Source organism: Phyllostomus discolor, chromosome 2 (assembly GCF_004126475.2).
Source record: "Phyllostomus discolor isolate MPI-MPIP mPhyDis1 chromosome 2, mPhyDis1.pri.v3, whole genome shotgun sequence".
Lineage (NCBI taxonomy): Eukaryota > Metazoa > Chordata > Mammalia > Chiroptera > Phyllostomidae > Phyllostomus > Phyllostomus discolor.
Window position 1 is genome coordinate 7782461 of NC_040904.2, and position 8755 is coordinate 7791215.

The 8755-nt window shown below is 54.5% G+C and overlaps 1 protein-coding gene across 1 annotated transcript in view; it reads right to left on the reverse strand.

Annotated features, from left to right (window-relative positions):
* PRDM15 (PR/SET domain 15) overlaps positions 1 to 3274 on the reverse strand; it is an 81258-nt gene extending 77984 nt beyond the window's left edge. The window contains exon 1 of the mRNA XM_036019836.1: positions 3211 to 3274. The gene's annotated coding sequence lies outside the window, so the exon portion shown is untranslated. The remainder of the gene's footprint in view (positions 1 to 3210) is intronic.
* Positions 3275 to 8755: the final 5481 nt, after the last annotated feature.

Genomic DNA, 8755 nt, shown 5'->3' on the forward strand with positions numbered 1-8755 from the left:
CACCAGGAAGCTCACGGCACTTCCTTCTCCGGCGTCTCCCATCCCCGTCCCCGCATCGCTGCAGCCGCTAAACCCAGTGTTACATATTCGTGCCCGAGACGGCTCTATCGATCACACTACAGATGTGCACAGAAACCACATTAGTCCTGACTTTCTATGGCCACGGGGGCATGCTAATGTCTTCTGGACTGAGTTGTCACTGCCGTCATGCAGACCCCGCCGGTCAGAACAGAAATGCAGCATCTGCTTCGGTAAACAGAAGCCGTGGCGTCACGAACAGAGCCAGGCAGGACTTCCCCCACAGTTGCTTCACAGATCGTGGGCAAACGTTCGGCTGGGCCCCGGTCTTCCTTCTTCTATGTGTGGGTGCAGGAAACCTTGTCCCACAGACATGTGGGTGAAACTGGATGAGCTTGGTTATGGCCGCGTGCCCACAGCCACTTACCCACAACCACTGTCAATGCCAATGGGTCCCCCTTTCCTCTGTCAGCAGGAGGGCACCTTCCGTCTGCCAAAAGTCTGAGGTCTTATCCTACAGTGGGTGCGCTCCCCAGACACCCACACATCTGTGGGCGCCCTGAGGCTTCCACACCCCAGGCTCACGACCCACCAAGACTGGGGGTTTTGGGTCGCCATCTCCTGGACAGTATGAGGGACCCTTTCTCAGGAAGGCAAGGGACCTGGGCCCTGGACAAAGGTTTATCCCACCCCAGTGGGGCAGTTGGAAGATGCTGCTCCTCTTCAGGGCCCTGAATCCCCCCGGTCACATCCCACCTGGGCATACCTGTCATCTTCACCTTAGTAAATGGCACCTCCTGTCACCTACTGCACATTCCCCAACCAAACCAGCAGCAAGGTCTGCCTGGCTCCAGAAATACACATTGTCCTCACTCCTCATTTCCCCTTCTGCCTCTCCGCATTTCTAGGACACTCTTTGGGGCCAGCATTTCCCACGTGTCAGCCACAGGGTCATCAATAAAAAGACACAGGTCTGCCCCCCACCCCGCCCAAAGCCCCCAGTGGCGTCCACTTGGCACTCAGGACAGCCCGTGCTGCCCTCCTGTACTTTCTCCCCTGGACCACACTGGCCTTTCTCACCCTTGGATGCACAAAGCTTATTTCCACCCCAGGGCCTTTGCACTTGCCATCCGTCTGCTAGTGACGCCCTTACCCTGCATCTCCACTGAGCGCCCCCAGCACTGGTCTCCAGCTCAGACAGACCCTTCTGGCCCCAAGTGCCCGGGTGTACCCACCCCTACCTGTCCCACAGCCTCCGCTGGCTCTACTCACCCTCAACCTGACACGGCCTTATTGTTCATCATCTTATCCTCCTCCCCCCAGACCACCGGTCTGCCAGGCAGAATATTCCTCTTGCTCTCCGTAGTGCCAGGCACACAGCAGTTGCCCGGGGAATAAACACTTGTTGATGAATGGCCAAACGAATGAACGCACACATTCAGGGACCAGGAGATAAACTGGACAGAGATCGCCCACACTTTCCAAATGTGAAAAGGAAGAGGAAGCCGAGAAAGCATTTAAGTCGCTGCTTACAATCTTAAGCTCTGAAATCACGTGTCAGAAAGAGTCGCCTTAAATCTCCTTTCACACTGCAAAGTGGCAGAGTGGTCTTCTCCTGGCTTTTTACGCAGATGTTATCAAAAGAACAATACGAGGGGTATGTCCTAAGGAAACAGAGTCCTTTCGCAAATACAACTGCTCCAAGAATAGCTATTAACCCCTATTGGTGTTCATTTATTTGTCTCCTGAAAAAAAAAACAACAACAACAGGATGTCCCTTCTGCTTCCAAAAGCAAACATATTACTATAGGCCTTGCTGGCAACGTTTCTGTACGACTATGAATCAAAGCTGTCGGGGGTAATGGATAAATTTTACTATGTTTCCCTTTCAAAACCCAAACGGTATTTCTCCTATTTCTTAACCATTCGCCATAAGGCAGTGATGTCAAGGAAATGCAGAGGAGCGGAGTGGAGCAGTGAAAATGTGGAGAACGTGGAAATGTCCAGGTTCTGAAACAAAATACGGTGTGGTGTGTGTGAATGGGGGAGGGGGAGAGGATCTCACTTATAAAAACAAAGTGTCTGCCCTGGGGCACTCTCGGAAAGAGAGTTCTCGTTCTTGCCCTTTAAGGTTTATCACAAAACCAGTTCATTTGCTTGTCACCTTTAAACATGGGTTCTCCGGACCCAGTCGGGATCATGTGAGAGAGGCTTACGCAAATGTGGGTTTTGTGCGTTGGCATCTTTACATACACACGCGGAGTCCACCTGCCTTTGGTCACACACTTGTTTCTACCATTTTAACCCGCCCTCGAGGGGAGAAGGAAGTAGGCAATTTCCGAGCATTTGTGGAAAACAAAACCTCATCCACTCCATTAGGAGCTTAATAAGGGTAAACACATAATAGCTATAACCATCAGGTAGACCTGTATTTCCATAATGAGTTTCCACTTCTAACGCTGACCTCACCGAGAATACCTGTCCCTCTCATCAGAGGCCACATGGCCAGCTCCTCCACCTGTCTGCGCCAGGGCGCGCCCAGCCCAGCCACCCACTCGAAGGCGGGCACATGTCATCTGCTCACGGATTTGACTACCTTCCCTCTGCCACCCTGGGGTTTACAGAAACAGGACGCAGGGTGCTCTTGGGGGGCCCTGGGCAGCCCCATCGCCCAGGCTCCTGCTTCTCTAACCGAGGTGACACAAGTCCAGGGGCCCTCGCGCGCGCCCCGGGGCTATGCCCCGGTAAGGAGTGACACCACGGGGGGGGGGGGGCGGGGGGGGCGTCGGCGACCAAAGCACCGGGGGCGGGGACGGCGGGCCGGGGGCGGAGGAGCCCCCCTCCCCGCGCCCGCGGGCCGCGCAGGCGGGGGACGGTGGGCGCCGGCCGGTGGGCGGCGGGCGGCGGGCCCGGAGCGCCCCGGCGGCGGGGCGGGCGACGGGCGGCACTCAGGGCGATCCCGGAGCGGCTCCGGGAAATCCAGCCGGGTTTTGACTCTGATCGCCCACGGTGCCCACAGCCGGCGAATGTAACAAAGAACAGTCGGCATGGCGGATGGACCGGGGCGACGGCGGCAGCAGGCCGAGCGGGGCTGGGGCGGCGGACGGGCGGGCGCGCGGAGGAAGCAAGCGCGGGCCGGGCGGGGGCGGTGCGCGCGGGGACGACCGGCGGGCGCGGGGCCCCGGGCTTTACCTGCCTTTGGAATGTGCAGAGCGGGATCGGATCCGGACTCCGGGTTGCGATCCGCTCCGGAAACTGCGCAGCACCGGAAGCCGGGGGGCGGTGGCGTGGCATTGTGGGAGTTGTAGTTCGCCGCGGGACGCGGGCGGCGTGGCCTGGGAGCGGGCGGCCTGGTGGCGGTGGCTTGGACTGGGAGCGGGCCGTATGGATGGAGCGGCGGGCAGTATGGTCCGAGAGCAGGCGGCGTGGGCTGGGGAGCAAGGGGCGCGGCATGAGCGGGCCGCGTGGATCTGGAGCGGCCCGGAGAAGAGGGCCGCGTTCCAACTGCCCTTTCCCCGGAGCGGGAGGAGGTGTCTGGCGGCCACGCGCTACCCCATACCGAGTGGCGCGGCTGGGCTGGGCCCCGCCACCCCGAATGAGAAGTGCACAGACGACTCGCACAGCCCTCTTTACCCTTGTGGTGGCTACGTTGAGTCTTGGCGTTCTTTGGGGGGTTGGGTGGAAGAAGGGGTCGAATTTTTCATTAAATCGGGCCTGGGGTGTGCGGCCCAATCATAACTTCGGAATTCAGCCGATGGGCTGCTGCGCTTCTTGGCCATATTTCTAGTCCATCGGTTAACATAGCGCTTGCTCTGCCCCCGACAAGCCCTTGAAGTATTAGATGCCCGGCAGTTGGCTGGCCGGGGGCACAGCCGGGCCCTTGAATCCTGGCGGCGAGGGCTGCTAAACGGGCAGTCCCGGGAACGCACCTGTGCCCCAGGGCAGAGGCAGGTTGAGGCCAGACCCTGGCACCGAATGTATCTTCCTCTTCCCATTATCATCTTGGGGGCCTGTGTGGCCTCGATCCCATCCATCCAATGGAGCACGGAAACAAAATGTTAGAAATGGAAGGGGCTAGAGGGTCCTTTAACCTAGGCCTGGCCTTTTAGAGTCAGAGAAGTAAACTGCCTTGTTCACGTCTGCCTGGCCACAACCCCCACTGGTGATGTTGAAAACAGGTGGTGAACTGGGGGACATTATCTGAAATTGACACGGGCAAGGGTTCATTTGCGTGGTACATGTAAAACTCTTAGCCAATTTTAAAAAAAAGTATAAATAATCCAATAGAAAAAAAACAGTCTAAGGACAGTTCACAATAAAATACAAGGGCTCTTAAGGTTATGAGGAGCTGTTCAAATACTGTAATAAGAAAAAATAAAGTGCGGTGAGATCATTTTTATCTGTTACATTAGCAATGATTTTTTTAAGTATAATAGCATTGTTTTGAAGAGACCAAGAAAACTGGCTATCTTAATCCTTTTCTGGTGGGAGAATAAATTGGTATAGGGGGGTTTCTATCCCACCGCCAGGTTCACTTGTATGAGTTGGTACATGTGTAAGGTCAGTCTTGGGTCCCCATTGGAAGGGCGCATCCACAGGTATGGGGCAGTGTGGAGTGTCCTGCTGCTAGGGACTCCTTTCCCCGCCCTCCCTGACACCCTGCAGTGACCTCCCAGTGGTCTGGACCACAGCCTCCCAGACCGTCTTGTTCCTGTCACCTCTGCCAGGCTCACTAGCTGAGCCTGCCTCTGCTCTGCAGACACGGTCTCGGAGTCCTTTGTACCCACTGCTTCCGTTTTGGAACCCTTTCCCTGGTCTCCCAGGTCTTTGTACAAATGCTCCCCAACCTCTAAAGGCACAAACTGACCACTACTGCTCATGTGCACCCCTCCCCACCCCCTACACACACGCACACCCTTCTAGTGGCATTACAATTCCCGAATGCCCAGATGGCCGGTTCTCTGGGCCTCTCTGTACTACCTGGGTACGAGCACGCAAAAGCAAAGCAGGTCATTCACGGAAACAGTGACAGATCACAGCAGGGCTGAAGAGGTAGATGAGCTCAACCCACATAAAGGCATTTCTCACGGGAGTGCACGGGGCACAGGGTGGGGGCTCACAACATCACCGTCTCCTCGGACGGGTTCTCAGTGTGTTCAGTGTATTCCTCTGTGAAGGCTGGAAATGGTGTCTGTTTTTTTTTTTTTTTTTTTGTCTTTTAATCGTTGTTCAAGTACAGTTTTCTCCCTTTTACTCCCAATCCAGCCCACCCACCCAACCCTCCCCTCTTCCCTCCCATTACCACCCTCCCCCTAGTTTTTGTCCATGTGTCCTTTAAAATTGTTCCTTTAAACCCTTCCCATTGTCCCCTGAAATTCCCTCTTCTCTCCCCTGTGGTCACTGTCGGCCTGTCCTCTGTTTCAGTGTCTTTGGTTATATTTTGCTTGTTTCTTTGTTTTGTTGTTTAGGTTCCTGTTAAAGGTGAGATCACATGGTATTTGTCTAACGGTGTCTTTTTAAGACAGATTGATATCCAAAATTTTTAAGGTAAAAAATTTGGTTGCTTAAAGTTTCAAATTTTCAGTGATGACCGCTGATGCAATGAATGTACAATCTTTGAGCCCTAGGCACAAAAAGAAAAGAAAAAGAAAAGCCATCTATAACAGATGTTAGTGGGGAAATGTGAATATAGGCTTGATACTTGATAATGGCATTGAATCAATGAAAAGTTTTCCCAGCATGTGTGTTGTGCCGGATATGGTAGGCGGGGGCTGTCATAGGAAGTGCATTCTTAGAAAATGCATTCTGAAGAAATTTAGGGTGAAACGTGATACCTCAAAAGGTCACAGCATTGGTGAATCTAGGTAAAGGATCATTCTGTAGGTTTGAAATTTTAAAAAATAAGCTGGGGTAATTTAAAAAAAAAACATAAACAGAAGAACTTCCATTATTACCAGTGGGTTTTCCTAGAAACACCACCTTCTCCCCAGGCAAAGACCAGCTGTGGCATTAAGAAGTAACCATTCCACCATGTGATCCCGGGTTGGGGGTGGTGACATTCGTCTGACCCATCTCATCAGCTCTGGTTATTGATTTAAGTATAAAACTCCATTAGTACATTGTGGACATAATGTATCCTAAGCCACTTCTCACATCCTCTCCAGCTTGTGTTTTCAGTCTGGCTAATTTTCCCCATCCAGATAAAGAAAGAAGCCATTAGCACATCATTGAAGTCCTACTATGTGCAAAGCGTTGCATCGCGCTTCATGTTCTCACCCATCACAGGGAGCATTACACTTACAGTCCAGAAAAGACCACATGAGGCCGTAAGTCCTGTTCTCTCCATTTGACACAAGCAGCAGAGACTCGTGACTTTGAACATGGATTCTCCAGTCAGACAGCCTGGGCTCAGGTTCTCCTCTGACGCTTATCTGCTGTGTGACCTTTGGCAAGTTGCTTAACCTGTCTGCGCTCCATTTGCCCATCCGTAAAGCTGGGCCAGGTCATAACTCACCAGGTTATCTCACAGAGTACAGGAGTCACTGTGTGTAAAGCACTGGAAATCATTCCTGGTGCATAGTAAGTGTTCAATTAGTATTAGCTAGTATCGCTGTGATCTCAAGTCTTTGTCTATTTTTTGTAAAAAATAGCAAGTGGACACCTTATATGTAAGGCACCTAAGCATCTAACTTGACCTGTTCAATATTGAGGACATGAAGAGAATCAGTAGTTTTGCGTGTCTGGCACCTGCGAGGCACAACACGGCAGCGTGCACTTTGGACATTCAGGGCAGAGAGCCAGGGTGAGTGGGGACTCGTGGAAAAGCTAATGCTTCCAGGTCACCGGGGGAAGTGTTTGGCCTGGCCCTCTCTCCTCAGGGGGCCACTGCACTGGGTCATCCGTCTGGTATGCAGCCCTCTGTGGAGAGTGACCTGCCTTCTCTTTTAAATAAATGACTCCTTGACCTGGACGCGCAGCACCCTGAATTCGTCAAGGTGACTGAGGGCAAAAACAGCGTGTTTTTCGTCATGGGCATCCCCTGTGTGTCGGGCCCTGTCCCCTGACCATGGTAGGATGGGCATCGGCTGCGTGTGCTTATCTGGTGCCACCAGCTGACTTCAGTCAGGGGGGCGCGGCTCTGAGCCCAGGGAGCTCAGGCAGTTGCATTCTCACTGGGGAGCGAGCGCGGGAGAGAGCGTGCAGGCCATGTGATAGGGCCTGGGGCGTGCTGACAGACATGCCTGGGCCGCCCTTGGTGGTCGAAGCCCCTTCGTGGAGAAGCCAGGGCCTGAGTCCATTGAGAACATCAGAAAAGTAAGGGGTGTGTGCTGGGCGCACCTCCCAGAGTGGCCACAGGGAAAGCAGACTAGTTTGGGCCGTGTAGCCAGGACCGGCTGAACTCAGTGTCCACGGGAGGCGACAGGTAGGAGGAGATCAGGTTCAGGAAGCTGGTAAATTAGGACACGCCCATCCAGGCTCCTCCGGGGGTGTCGGCCCCAAGTGGACTTCAGGTCACACAGGAAGCAGTTCAATCCCAAGCCTGGAACACCTCAGTCCCAAACAAGACACAGTGCCATCACCTTTTCTCACCTTGAGGGTCCAGAATCTGAGCCCTGTGATGGCTGGGGCTTTGCACGGGCAAACTCTTACCCTGAAATGCAGAGCTGGGGCTCCATGTGGGCTCTGGAGCGAGCACTCCACACCCAAACAGGCAGGTGGGCTCAGAACAGCTGAGAGGAAGGTGGAGGGGCAGGGGGCTTAGTCCAGGGGGGTCTGGTCATTCCGCCAGCGCACCTGCTCTCCGAACGCTCCCCTGCTTGGGCACAGCCAGGGGAGCGAAGCTGAAGGAAGCGGAGGAACTGATAACAGCATGGAGAGCTGCCAGCAGGGGTTGCGCGGGACATGGCTGTCCGTGTATCGCTCTAGACCCAGCGGCCCTGCCCCACCCAGTGACGGCTGTGAGGCCCCCGCAGGTGCAGAGGCCACCGGCCCCGTGACCCCGCCAGGCGTCTGCTCTGCTGACCCTGCCTGCTCTGCACTCACCCATGGGCCACGGCCGGGCACAGCATTCATAACGGAGAGTAATGGATGGATAAAAACGTCCACCGCAGGGGGACAACGCCTGTCAGGGCTCTGGGGGTCACAAAGAGTCCCGTGGGCACCTTGTGGCAGGTTGTGCCGCCAGGGGGCAGTCCGGGTAGACAGACTCCGACCGGCAGCTCCCAGGATGCACCGTGACCTGAGAGTTTGTGCTACCACAGACTCCCTAGCACGTGGTTTGGCCCCAGCCCTAAACCAGGGTGCTCAGTGACTTAAAAGTCTAATAAGAAGGATGTCAGGAGGAAGGCCCTTGGCCGGGAACCGGAGAGGAGGAAGCCTCTTCCCTTACAGCAGTGACCAGGCGGGTCACATGCCGTGGCTGCTGACGCACCTGACCGAGGAAAGCCCAGGGCTGAGGCCCTCAGAGAAACCCTCCAGGCCGGCGCAGGCTCCAAAAAAACCACTCGGTTTTAGTGTTCCATGTGTACGTTTATTTCTTCAAAGACTGTTCACGCTCCAGCCCCATCGTCCCCAGCCTCGCCCCCCCACACAGGGCTGGGCGGGGCTGGCATCGGGTTTTAAAGTGCCAACAAGGAATACAATCATTGTCATATAAATTCATCAACACACTGGATTGCAAGCCAAACCTTTCCACATGCCTAGAAAACCTTTCAGTTTCTTCTTTAAAGCAAACAAA